The sequence below is a fragment of the Xyrauchen texanus genome, chromosome 21, assembly GCF_025860055.1.
Source record: "Xyrauchen texanus isolate HMW12.3.18 chromosome 21, RBS_HiC_50CHRs, whole genome shotgun sequence".
NCBI lineage: Eukaryota > Metazoa > Chordata > Actinopteri > Cypriniformes > Catostomidae > Xyrauchen > Xyrauchen texanus.
Window position 1 is genome coordinate 28,530,890 of NC_068296.1, and position 14,873 is coordinate 28,545,762.

Genomic DNA, 14,873 nt, shown 5'->3' on the forward strand with positions numbered 1-14,873 from the left:
AATCTTATAGCAAAAAATATGAAGAAAAATGTGTACTTTAAATGTTAAAATTAATGAACACCTTATTTTCTTTTTTAAAGATCAAGTGATTACATGCAGTGAGCCAGTCATTATTGCAAAAATGAACCTAAACCTAAAGCTAAGTGGTCTTGTATAATTCTGTGGGGGTTTAAGCTAAAATATATGAGAGGCAGTGCTATACTCTGTTGCATAACAACGGCCTTCATCCATGATTATATTCACAATATGGCGCAGTTTCCAATGCCTTATTGCTTTTATAAAACAATTACCACACAATAATACATTTAGGGCATAAATGTTCATTAAAAACTTTAAAATGCAAACATATAGTGAGAAACATATAGTGTCCCTGACAGTAAACAAAACGTTTTTATGCAACAAGAATAACAATTAGCTATCGTAACACTGTGAAAAGGTCATAGCTGCGCTTTAGCATGAAAAATGCATGGCTATTGCCAAATCAGCATCCAGGACGGAAGTATACATTTTATAATTTGCTAAAATAATTGGCTAACTGTCTTTTATTTACTTATTTGGTTAGTGGCACTGTAATAAGTGGAATAATGTATTATTTTTCATAAAAAAGTCCAATTTTAGGATGAGACAAGACCCCTTCACTTTGTGTAAGGGTCCTGATCGCCCTGCTTTGGTTTTTGCAATAATGACTGGTTGACTTTAAATAGACATTCAAATTTTGATTTGAGTCTAAATTATTTTATTATATGACAAGAAAGAGAGTGCGAAGTAATGCGAGGCAAATGGAATTAGCACAGTGTAGGAGATTGTACAGTGTGCTCTTTCTATAGGCAGATGTAAAGAAATTTACTCAAACTTATAAATGGTATATTCTACAGCAATTTAAAAGTTGTCAAAATGATTCATGGCTTTACACTAGTTTGGGGTTTAAAAAACGAAGAATCATTTGTGGAGATGACGTTGGCACTATAGATATTGTAACTGCTACAACTGTAGTTTCCCAATCATGCATGCAAGCTCAGATAATAGAATTAATGACGCCTACAAAGGAATATCACCAGAATTTATCTGTGACTGCACAGTGTGGCTTTCATTGTGTTAATAGAGATGCCAGTTTTCAGAAACTATTGAAGCATGAAAAGCGAAATATAATGTTTCAAGACTCGTTCCATACAGAAGATCATATTTGCATTGCAAATGAGCAGGTACAGTTGGAGCTATCTAGAGAGCTGAACCAAGTCCTTATTTTAAAGTTATCTATTAACCTAAATAATTCAATGTGGTTTCAATTCAGAAACATTTGCACATAATCCCATACACTCTCCCTTCCATTTTAAGATTTCTCTGTGAAAGAAAGAAAATGAGAGAGAGTGGGGACTCTTATACATGACATTTATACACAATCACCAATATTTAAATCTTCCTAACAGTATTATATACCCAACAATCACTTGTAGTTTGAAACAAATGAAGACAGGATACAGACAAGGGGAGAGCGTGAAGATCAGTTATTCTACAATTTAAGGTAATTACACAATTCCTCTGCCACAACTGGGTTTGTCTTTATTGTTCAAGTAGCTAATTGTTGCCATTTAAAACAACGGGAGGCTGTGGAGACACACCTGCTAGAATATAAACTACAATAACTTATACTTAGTAGAAAAACTTATGAGTGTTTATTAATGTTTAGATCCAAAGCAGTATACACAATAATATCTTACATTACCGTCTTAATTGTATCGTCCAGATGAAAAAGAAAAGCTACTTACCCAAGTTTAGAGAATAAGATCAGTCGCCAATTCGAAAACGAATTGCAGTCAACAATCAAACTCTCAATTTAAAACATTAAAAAGTAATTCAGCATTGGGGGAAAAGTCTATGATCATTCTAGTCACAATGTGGTCAGTTCCTCTATTCGCTCAACACAAGGAAGTGAAGAGGGCATGAAGAGGTATAAAAAATCCGGAAACAAAAGTATCTATGCAAAATTCCCAGGGACGAGAGAGCGACGAGTTTTGTGTACTTAAGCGAATGTAAAATATACCACAAGCGCAACTATGGCTTGCAGGAGAAGCGTTAATCTGAATGAGAATTCTTCAAGTTGACATATTAATCAAAGGCGCACGTTGCCATTGTTGACTGTCATCGTGACATCATTTGCCCCTTTTCACACTCAGTTACATTTCGTGACATAGTAATTCATGACTTTTGACAAATTAGATGTGTTAATGTAAAAACCCTCCTTTTAAGTAAACATTTTTTTTTAAAATTCTAAGCAGTCTTTACATCCAAGTCTCATGTGATGTGAAAATGAAAGCACCTGTTGTTGGTAGCTGGGCGCTGGCTTTCAAAGTGTTGATGAAAATGAGTCGTTGAATTATTTTAGCGACAGACTCCCGAAAAGATCGGCATTGAAAAATATTCCTTTCGGACGTGAGTTTTATGTGCCATGTAGCCTCGAATTTAAATACCGTGTTTAACTCACGGTACCCCTGATTTACATATCTAACGTCACTTTCCAGATCATTTGCATGCTTACAGCGTGAAAAAAGTTCACCGACCAGAGGAGGCTTTCGGGTTACTTGTAACGTTGTAAACATCCCTTACAAACACCATTGCAACCTGTTTACATTCAGAATGACCTTAGTTTCGATAGTTAATACAATAAAACTTTATTTGGTACTCTAACCACCCAATTAAAACGACATATTCTGAAAGCTCTTACAGTGGGGACAAAACTACAGAAACGTGACAGAGTCTAGTTGGTTAGTTTCAGTAAGGTAACATCATCTGAGGAGATCTAGACTTGGGTGAGAAGTGGTGAACTGCCTTTCTTTTACATTTTCAGTTTGAGAAATGATTTGTGCTCAGACAATTCAAAAGTAAACGTCTTTTTTTTTCACTAACTGTTTATTGAGAACAATATTTCCATCACACACAGACAAGACACAATGCAGACATATAAGGCTGATCATAACCTGAACAGATATTTTATGAGAAATATCAGCTCCAGTCACACATTGTCAATACTCCGTGTTTAACAGTATGTCTTTGTGTGCACATTTTAATATTCTACAAAAAGCAGGATATCAGCTCCTAGCTTTTGCATATTAACATAAAAACTCTACTTTGGGAATGGCTCACTTTGACTAGACAAAGTGCCTCATAAGAGTGTGGTTTCTTCCTGGCAATATCATATCTCATTTGTCATAAATCATGCCAGTCTAAAAAACAAAACAAAACCAAACAGTGAGGGGGAAAAAACATTGTTTGTTTGCTCTCCCAGTTGGAGACATCACCTGTCGTCCATCTTTCATTTTTTGTTTTTATTCCTCATTATCCATCATCCTCGTCTGGTTCTCTGAGTTCTTGGCTGTGCAGAACCTTCCGTGTCATTTCCATTATGGCCTGTACTTCAGGATCTGCATCTAGTATGCTTTTCTTGTTCTCATCCTGAAAATGAACCTTTAACAGCATAAGGATGGGCAAGGAGGAGGCATGAAACGGCTGAACGGTCAAAGGTTTAATGATATAAATTAACTTAAAACAACATAAAACATAAACGAACAGACAGACATGCAACACGGCCACGTGCATCTCTCTCTTTCTCTCGTACTGGAGAATCTCCACTAGTTTTATGGATTACTTTTATGCTGCTTTTATCTGCTTTATGTACCTTCACGTTCTGGCCACTATTCACTTGCATTGTATGGACCTACAGAGCTGAAATATTCCTCTAAAAATCTTTGTTTGTGTTCAGCAGAAGAAAGAAATTCATACACATTTGGAATGGCATGTGGGTAAGTAAATGATGAGACAATTTTCATTTTTGGTGAACTATTCCTTTAAAACGGTAATATATAATCACTGAGCTGCTCCTGTTCCTCGGGTGGCTGACCAACGCCCCACACCTCCAGGGTTTTCAATTTGAAGTCCTCCTCTCCTGACAGCTGAGGATTGCCATATGTGGTGTAGCACTGTCGAGCTCTGCTGTGGCCATGGCTAAAATCGCTGTCCAGCCACAACCAAAAATACCCATGCTGACCACCCATACTCTAAAAAAAAAAGACATTTTAAAGAGACATTTGGAAAAAATACACTACTACAAATAGCTGCATAATGTACAGGTATTTGCTGCACATAAAGCCTTGAACAGAGTATAAAACTGATCTCACCAATCCATTAGGCATAGTCTGCTGGCCTTGGTTCAAGTACATGTAATGATTGTTGTGTAGATGAACACTCGCATGAAAGGAAACACAGAGAAGAGGAAGCACCTGGAATCGCCTAGTGCAAAATGAAGAGAAACTTTAATATCAATACACAACCATTCTCAGTAGTGGCTGAAGATTATGTTTTAATGCTCTCATCCCACACTCTCACCCTGGAATTGAGGTTTGACCTACCAGCTTTGAGAAGTGAAGCCTCCAAAGATATGGCCTTTAGTGTCTTTTATCAACAAGACAGTGGGACTCTGTCCTTTGCAGTTGCCCACCAGTCGGGTGAAGCTATCCCCGTGTGTGTTTGTGGAGAATAACAACCTCCAGGGGGTGCTGTGCCCTGCAGGCAGCTGAGGTGGTAGGAACACTAGAAGAGGTAGATTGTGGAAATCACTCCAGGGAGCATATTGACACTGGGGCAACATAGTTGGGGGAGGACAGCCTGATCCCTAGGTCCTCGCCAATCAGAAGCTCCAAGAACAAAGCCATTGCTGGGGTCCGGAACAGCCAGTCTTCCAGAAAAGGACTGTCACACATATTCTGAAATAATTAGTTCAAACTACATCCAAAGTACATTTAATAAAAAAGTAAGTAACTGATTTTATCACACTAAAATCATGTTAAGTGTTTACGTCTTTAGGATATACTTCAGAAACAATATTTATTTCTGCCTTTATGGACTGGCCCACAATCACAAAAATCCCACAAATGCTGTCAACTGACCTTAACTATTGAACCCGGAATATTCCTGTAGGTACTTGCCTGATTTGAGGATGATTTCCTTTAATGCTAACACACTGTACCAAATGTTTGTCACTTTGCTAATCATTAAACTGGTGCAATAAAGCATTCGTGCCTACAATGCTGCACAAATGAAGCTCTTCTCTAAACATACACTTTATGTAGACTTAATTGTCTTTGAACTTAATGTAATACTCCATTCCTATGGGGTTATGATACTGATACAAACCTGAAGATTCTAATTCAGAAGTAAATTGTTCTGCCATATAACTAATGCCTTGAGGGCCATCATCCATGTGATCTGATTGCCAAGCTCATAGATGCCCCCTGTGCGTTAGAGTCTGTACTGCAGCAGAAACAAGTCCTTCCACTAATTAGTGTCAATAAAACATTAAAAATCGCTATCTTAAAATCTTACAGCAGCAAGCAAATTAGATAATGTGCTAATTATTTAGAAATGTAATGGAGATGCTTTGTTGTGAAATAATTTAGCAATTGACTTGGGAATTGCTTATAGATGGTCACAGCAAACAGGGGTAGGTTCATTTTATTCAGGCTTAATTACTATACTTTGGTCATATTTGCACCTCGGACCTGCTTAGTTGTTGCAGCAGCAGCAGCAGCTTCAATATTATATATATATATATATATAATTAAGGGATCACAGCCCCTAACCACATCCTCCACAGTTTTAGATGTGTCAGTTTTAGATGAGTTAATATGTGTTATTAATAAAAATTGATTGAAATTAGTACTTTCTTGTCCCCTGACTTATATACAACAACAAAAAATACATCTTTTATATGTAAAAAATATATATGTATTTATATCTTTTCGATTATTAGTCTCCTTTATCTTATTTATGTTTATATTTTGGTTGGTTCTACATTTGTTTTCTTCCTTCACCTGTACTTGTCTTTATGACTCGTGATTGTATACATACATTGTTTGATCTTATTGAACAGTTATATAGATAAACAATCCACTGATTTAGCACCATTTGTGGACTTTTTGGACGGCCCTTTACCCACCATAGGCACATTTTCAATGTTAAATTTGCGATCTGGAACGATTTCACCGTGACGCCATCTGACCAGCTTAAATACGGACAAATCGCATCCCGTGGCAACCCTATCTACAACACTGTCGGTGCTTCCCACAGCCCTGGAGAGAAATAACACAAATTATTATATATAATTTAAACTAAAGATTTAGTTTAAAAAATAACAGGGGCATAAAGAATATATGCTTAGTTTCAGCCACCGTTATACATATGTTCATGGGAAAATATGAAACACACCGCACACTTGAATTCTGAAAGAGTGAACTGAGAGTTTTAAAACATGACCCACGGTTCAGTCTGACATTTTAAACCACGATGCAAACACACATCCAAAACATTTCCTAGTTCCAAACTGACGTCACAGGGAGATGACCAATGAATGGAGAGAAACTGCCCAGTGATTGGCTGACTCAGATACGCGTTGCGTCGGAACACAACGTTTCCTTTGAAATACAGTAGTTATATATTAATACTTTTGTTTTATTTATTTGTTTATTTTTTATATATATTATAAATTATACATATATGCATATTTAGTTTTTTTCTGAATTCAGTCTCACTGCTTTCCTGTTTTTTATATAGCTACTGTCCTATCAGGGTTGGGAGGTTTACTTTTGAAATGTATTCCACTACATATTACAGAATACATGCTGTAAAATGTACTTTGTAACGTATTCCGTTAGATTATTCATCTTCAGTTACATAATCTAAATACTTTGACAGTATTCAAAGATTTTTTTCACTCGATTTGACTATAAAAAGATAATAACAAATGAAAGAAAATCCCATCTCTCAGTACAGTAAGACAAAATACCCTAATATTACAAATACATGCTCTGAAAAAAATCCTAAATATTTTATGCAGTGTTGCTTTTACAACTAGATTAAGTAAATGTATATTTTTTAAAGGATATTTAGATATTTTACTGGAAAACAATATAATAATCCTCATCAAGAAAAAGATTTTGCAGTTCATCTTTGCCCTAATATTAAATGTCATACTAGAGAAAAAACTTTTTCTAACATGAACTTTCCTGACAGAAAAAAAATAAAATTGTGCCTTGTGTAAAAGGGCTATAAAAAGCATTTTAGCTTAGCATAAAGCTAAATGTTTACATGACAATTAACACAAGGTTAACAATTTCTGCTGCTCCAAACTTCAAAACCCCATTTAGTGTACACAACCACAGGTGCGGATGGTCTATATGGGCTGGTAGGGCAGAGCCCCGCCTAAATATTCATCCACTTTAAAACATAGATCCATACAAGAAACTGCCAAAAATGTAATTTTTTGTTAATAAATGTGTTTGAAATGCTGACATATGTATTTAAAAGCAGGCCTAGTATAAGTTTTGATCCAATTTTTAAGTCTTAAAGTAGCTGAAAGATCTGTTACACAGTATTTGGTGTACAGTATTCAAGTATGTGGGGCAGAAAGTCTGCTGCTGTCCCAAACTCCACAGTGGCCCTCAGTTTTCTGATGGAAATCCGTGGTCAAATATAGTACTGCAACGAGCCATCATTGAGACCCATTGGGGCAGAAATGAATCTGCCAATCCATAGCCTCAAACCAAAGATAAATTTATTATTAGTCTGTGTCAGCAGTGTGACAGACTGTAAACATGGCGAGCGCTATCAATGAACGTATGTTTAACAGCGTATAATTTCTATTGCAAATTCAAGACATTGACCATCAAACAGCATGGTCATGCAAACATAAAAAAAAAAATTGTCTGGTGATCAAAAGATAAGGGTATGTGATAAGACATTGTATGTTTTTTATGACAACAAATTATGTGTCAAGAAGACTTGGCTCTTGAAACGTTCTGTTTTAAATTTACTATGATTTAAATAATTATTAGCATTATAATTATTTCATTTTTAGTACTGTGGAAATGGCAAGTGCTGTTTCTCTCCCTCTCTTCCATGGTGTTCTTCAACAACACTATTTTTGGGGGGATTTTCTCCCCAATTTGGAATGCCCAATTCCCAATCGCTCTAAGTCCTCATGGTGGCATAGTGACTCGCCTCAATCCGGGTGTCTGAGGACGAATCTCAGTTCCCTCTGCATCTTATCACATGGCTTGTTGAATGCGTTACCACGGAGACTTAGCATGTGTGGAGTCACTCAGCACGCCCTGGATTCGAACTTGCGACTCCAGGGGTGGTTGTCAGCGTCTTTACTCGCTGAGCTCCCCAGGCCCCATAAAATCAAATTTTGATTTAGATTTTGATATGCAACATGTCAACATTTTAAGAAAGTCATTGTTCTTTAGAATATCATAACATTATGTTCTAAAGGTGATGCTTTGAGGTAGAATTATGCAACAACATCACATATTGTTTCAGCATGTTTGTGTTTGAATAATGCGTAAACAAGTTGAATAATTGAAAAAAAAAAATGAAAATTAAAAACATGGGGGTGGGGGAATCTGCCCCACCAATATCTCTGGTCACCAGGCGCTACTGATTCTATGGCCCTGTACCAATACCCACACTTGCGGTCTTGGCCACTTGAGTGCGCATGCACGTGAAAGGAAGTAGGTGTCCAAGACTGTCACTGCACAATGCACAACTGTTAATACACTTCACCTACATTGAATCCACACTAGCGCAAATACCGCTTTGGAGTGGTCTTTCAGGCTAATTGTACCCAGAGTTCATCAAATTTAGGAGCCATACCTCGCCTACCCGAGCGATCGGTGTAGTTTCACCATGATGACTTCAAGGGAAGCTTTTCAACATGAGTTATTTGTTACTGTATAATCAGATAGTGAAACGTAAGTGAACCATATATTTATTTTAGTATAAATGAATGTATTCAACATTAAATAATGTGATTAGGATGACTTAATATCAGCATCATAAATACAAAATATTATTTATGTGTATATTTATATGCCTCTTTGTTATCCTTCTTGCCCAGTAATCACCCTATTTTGTTTGTTCTTGACAAATACTGCTGGTCATTTTGGTAATGTTTCAGCCATTGTGGCATACAATATACGGTCTAGTAAATGCTGTTTTAAAATTAGAAATGTATTAACTTCTACCATGGTTTCTTTCTCATTTTTATGTATTTAAAATATATGCTTTAATGCTTTTTATTTGTTGAATGAAATCATATACTGATAAGTTGTGTAAAGCAGTTTTTGGTCATCTTATTTAAATGACAAGCCAAAGCATATAATTTAAATGGTAGCTATAAATTGACCACAAAGATTTATAGAATAAAGTTTTTTATTTTAATTAAGTTTTATGCAGTGTTGAGACACATAGAAGAATGAAATTGCTTATATTTCATCTTTAACAGCAGTTACGGACAACATTTTACAGTTAAGCATATTTTGTTTTATGTGCAACGTATTGAAAATCAAAATGAGTAAAAATAATTAACTTTTACAATTATTTTTACACAATAAAAACATTATAAAAAAAAATTACTTGCATATACAGCACAATACACTTCCAACAACAAGTAGTGTATAAATAAATGAAAAGATATGGAAAATTGTAAGTTATTTATTATTTTTAGTGGGCTATAACAGTCACTGCTACCAAAAACAATCAGTCTTAAGCTGAGTGAAAAGACAAAAACAGCTGTCACAACCAGCACCAACATCTTTAAGTCTATGAGTGTCCTTTAGTGCAATCAAAAGTCATCCACACACTCACAGTCTTCACATCTACTTGCACACTAGTGGCCAAACACCGGAAATACGTTAGACAAGTGAGTAAGTAGGCAAGCCCGAAACCGCAAGTGGGGGTATTGTGACAGAGCCTATCTATCTTTTTTTTTTCTTTTTTTTTTTTGCCTATCTATCTTTTATATATCAAAGGGAAAGTTCCTCAATTGAGGTCATTTCCACCTTTTCACTCATAACAGTGTGAAAGCGCCCTCTGTCTCCTCGGATGAATGTAATACATAAGTAAGTGTTTCACCGCTGTTCAGACGCTCCTGAAATGAATAAATGTTTTCCAAATAAATAGACTAAATATTAAATGAAACAAATGACAATAAAATGCAAAGTAATCTCTCAGTAATCAAAATACTATTATTATTAAAGGTACTATGGAACTGTATTCCAAATACCAACAATTGAATTTGTAAGTGTAGTGGAATACAGCTCCTGCTATTTTCTATTTTAAATATGTAATCCCCTCACATGTATTCTGTTACTCCCCAACCTGGCCATTGTCATTTTGCAATGCTGTGAGAAATACATTTCACCAGCCATTTATCTTGTGCATAAGGACTCTTACATAAAGAAAGTTATTACAAAAGAAAGGTTGACATCTTTGTTTATGTGGAAAAAATATGAATACATCCTTTTTTTTGGGAGATACTACCATTATTTTTTCTACTCGCATATTGGGAGACAAGTGGGCAACTCCAAAACAGACGGGATGATGTTTCCCATTCATCTTTGCAAAACACACATTTATCATCTTTAATAATATAATCTTTGAAGGATATATATCCTAGGTCTTTTTCTCCCTTCTTCTTCTTCTTTTTTATTGTCTTTCTGAATTTTCCATTCAGTTCATTTCAGTTTTTACTCATAAAAGCTGAGGGTAAACATTTTTTAACATCTCAACATTATTTCTATTTATAAAGGACCATTTTACTGTTGTTCTTTATTATTCTATTATTAGTACTAATTTTGTTTCACAAGCAAGTGTTGGTACACCGGTGACAAATTCTTTTAAAATATTAATTTTCAAAGAAATAGCATCACAAAACACATAGCACTGATCAGACTTAAATCAATAAATCATACCTTTTTGTCAATAAAAATCTTTCACATGAAAATTAAACAATGTAACACCAATGACATATTTAAATGAAGCATGTTGAGGAAAAAAATACAGTTAAAGGCACATTCAATAACTTTTGTGTCATCCTTGTGTCATCTTGGACTTACACTGACATCTAGTGGCTTGGATGCAGCATAATTTAAAATCAATAGTTTTAGTTTCAGATGCTATTGTAGAAATGTAGTATTCACAGTCAGCCATGTTTACTTTAATCAATGAATGAAAGTCTCAAATAACAGGACGGTGACTGAGATTAAGCGAGTAGTGTTCGGCTGATCATGTGAGTGGTCATGATTTCCTACGTATACTGCAAAATTATCATTTATTTCTTTGGGAGTAAAATCTTTTTAATTACTGAGTGCACCTTTAAAATTTAATTTAATAACGTTTTCAAAATGGTGGGAAAACCACTATATGCACATTTATGCAGCATGTTTTTACTCTGAGCTTTTACACAAATTTCTGTATTTTCAAAATACAATTTTTTTTAACATTGATAACATAAATCAAGAAACCATTTTTATATATATAGTATTTAAATGATTCATTATTATGTTTTATTTTTCTTATTATATTTATTTATTTTGCTTATTTGCACACTTGTTTGGCTTTTCACCAATGCTGGAGTGATGAGTAAAAAATTAATTTATAAATAACTGTAAATGTCATAGAAATTGTGTTTCAGATTAAGGGTTATTTTTCCAGGCAATTTACAAATTCAAATATTTTTCAAAAAAAATGTGTGAAACAATATAGAATAAATAAATGTCATATTGTTTAATAAAAGGTTATGGTAAAGAATAATGCCTTTCAAATTATGTGTCTGTATTTTTTGTATTTATTTTATGACTGAAAAGTCAAGGGACATGTTTGTCACCATATTTTGATAATGACACTCCTATGAATAATCTTGTATGTTACTTCTTTAATTATCTTTTTTATGATGTTGGCCTGTTTGTTGCATCGATTCATCATACGTACATTCTTCCAATGAATACGGTCCACATTAATACTCCAATACACAGTCTAACATCAGCAAAATCTTTTGACAGTCATTGGGAAGATGCAGCTTCTCTTGTTGAACAGAAGAGGGCAGACTCATGCAGCCAGTTAAACCAGAAGCGTTTTCGTTGCCGTGGAGCTTTACGGACCTTTCTCAGCAAGCGATGAAAAACGCCTTTTAAGGGCATAAGTTTCATGTGAGATCTGGGCGTGATGCCTGCTGACGTTCAACAGTCTTCGCCAGAACTTTTAAATGATTCCGTTTAAGGGCATTTCCATCAAAGGGATAGCGTGTTATTTTAAAAAAGGAAATGGATGTAGGCAAATCAGTTGATCAGCAGGGAAGAATAGTATTCACTGGGATGCCACGGAAACATGAACGTCATGTTTGATTAATGAATCGCGAAACCCCAACTAGTGGAGTAGTGGACTGCGCATGCGCATTCATCATCCGCTCAGCACGCTGTCATGTTGAACCCTGTGTCAGTGCTTAAAAGGCTGAGATTCTCTCTCCTGCTGTGAGAGGATTTCCTAGCTCTCAGAAGTCAATGCAGGCAGATCATCACTGACCAAGACACACATACTCCAGCATCAGAAATGTACCAGGGCTCTGGGCGAAAAAGACATGTACAGTAACAAAAATGCCCTGAATATTTACATTGTGGAGGGGAAAATAGTTAACCTTTGATTATATTGTTTGCTCTGCCTATTTAGAATGGTTTGAAATATTTTTCATATAGGATGACATGTTGTGTTTTATTTGGTAAGGGGAAATTCTTGTTAAAATATTGCCCTATTGCCCTAAATATCCTAACAGATATTTTCTGACACTGATACACACACACACACACACACACACACACACACACACACACACACACACACACACACACAGTGCGGCTGTCCTTATGAGGACCCTCCATAGACATAGTGATTTTTATTCTGTACGAATTATAGATTCTATCCCCTAAAACTAACTCTACCCCTAAACCTAACCCTCACAAAAAACTTTCTGCATTTTTATATAAAAAAAAAAAATCAATAAAAAACATAGTTTATGTTGGATGATGTTTAAGCGATTTGACACTAGAAATGTCATAAACCACATTTATAGCATAATACCCTTGTAATTACCAGTTTGTAACCTAAATAAATGTCTTCGTAAACCACATAAACATGCCCACAAACACACACACACGCGCACAAACACACACACACACACACACACACACAAACACACACACACACACACACACACACACACACACACACACACACACACACACACACACACACACACACACACACACACACAGTGCACTCTCATCTCAGCAGGTGTAACATGCAACAATACAGCTATTGTTCTGATGATTACTGCAAATCAACCTGCTCACAGTATGAACATGCAAAGACCTAGTTGGTTTCACTTTTGTTGTTCCTGTGGAAGTATTGTGCTCACCAACTGACTATGAAGAATCATTGAATGCGTATGGAGAGAAGTGAACTCTTGTTTACTTTTTGCAAAGAATAACTGATGAACTGAGTTATTTATGGACTACAATATATACATATTCTGTAATATATATTCATAGCCAGAGTATGTGATTCCCTGTGATAACTCATTATTCAACCCCAAGTGTTCCATAATATAGTCATTAGTATTGAAAGGTCACATTATAAACACTAGCTCTGTAGATCTCTAAACATGTTTCTGACAGACAAAGCCTGACAGAAATGTGTTTTGCTTGGTTAAAAACAATTTTAACCAATCAAAAAAGGGGATAAGTGGCCTGTCTCTGGCTGTAACCTTACAGTCACTTTCTGTGGCAGCTCCAATCTGCAAGTAGAGACATGAGGTTTTGCTCTATCTTTTCTCTGCTTCTTCTTTCTCCTTCCCTTGACTGCCACTTTCTTTCCACAGCCCTATATGGTAACAGTCTTTCAGCAGAGTGTACAGGAAATGGTGAAAACTTTATCAACCCACACTCATAGAAGTGCATGCACACACACACACACACACACACACACACACACTCACAAACTGTTTTGTGTGTTCACTTTTCATTCATTTGTGTTTATGCTTCACCATTTAGTCATTTTTTGACATATCCTGCCCTTTCATTTGTATTTCATCACACACACATTTATTTATGTACTAACTAGTGAAAATGGATGTTAGCTACAGAGTGTAGTTTACTTTCTATGCTATGGTTAGCACAGCAATTGCTCTGTGGAGTGTGTACAAAATATACCTGTCCTCATCATTAGCTTAAGCTCGACTCTTCCCCATTGTGGTAACCCCCAAAACTCCAACATAACAGAAATTCTTCTAAATCTCAACATAACAAAACATTAAATGCTAACAAGTATCCCTTCTGAAAAAGAAAAAAACAATAGAAACCCGCACAGAAATTCTAATGGTTTTAATGCTAATTGTATTTGTTTTAATGGAAGCTATAATAGACTGGGTGGGTCTGTACTGGAAATGTGTTGGCTTCTATTGGTGTCATGTTATGTCTAGTGGATACCATTAGAGATCAATATATATATATATATATATATATATATATATATATATATATATATATATATATATATATATAAAATCAAAGCCAATACATACAATTAAATCCTAATTGAATATGACTCAAAACACACAAGACTTGTAATGGTATTTGTAGTGGAAACCATTTGAATATAGTTTTGTTTTAATAAAAATGATTAAAAGACTAAATTACAAAATATTAATCTTGCACAAAAACAAATAAATTATTTTATTTTAAAATGTACTCGCCCTATTGAATGCCATGAAAGCATGCTGGGAAATGAAATCCCCTGCCCATTTAATCAAATACACCGCAAAAAGGTACAGTATCCATTCAGTTTCCCCCCGTTATCACTGTAATACTGCTATAAAACATGCTACATTAACATGACTTTTATTTTCCAATCCATATTGTAAGACTGCACCATTTTAAAAATCTAATAAATTAAGTCTTAATGAAATGTGAGGGTGAATGATAGCATGTATA

At 35.2% G+C, this 14,873-nt stretch overlaps 1 protein-coding gene and 1 pseudogene across 2 annotated transcripts in view; both read right to left on the reverse strand.

The window, feature by feature from the left end:
- Positions 1-2,477, reverse strand: part of plcg2 (phospholipase C, gamma 2) — a 39,847-nt gene extending 37,370 nt beyond the window's left edge. The window contains exon 1 of one of the 2 annotated variants that reach the window (XM_052152458.1): positions 2,318-2,477. The gene's annotated coding sequence lies outside the window, so the exon portion shown is untranslated. Of the gene's footprint in view, positions 1-1,766; positions 2,053-2,317 lie in introns of those variants that run through there. The other variant, XM_052152457.1, reaches the window with a different exon arrangement.
- Positions 2,478-2,931: 454 nt separating this feature from the next.
- LOC127661488 (MTOR-associated protein MEAK7-like) lies at positions 2,932-4,754 on the reverse strand (annotated as a pseudogene).
- Positions 4,755-14,873: the final 10,119 nt, after the last annotated feature.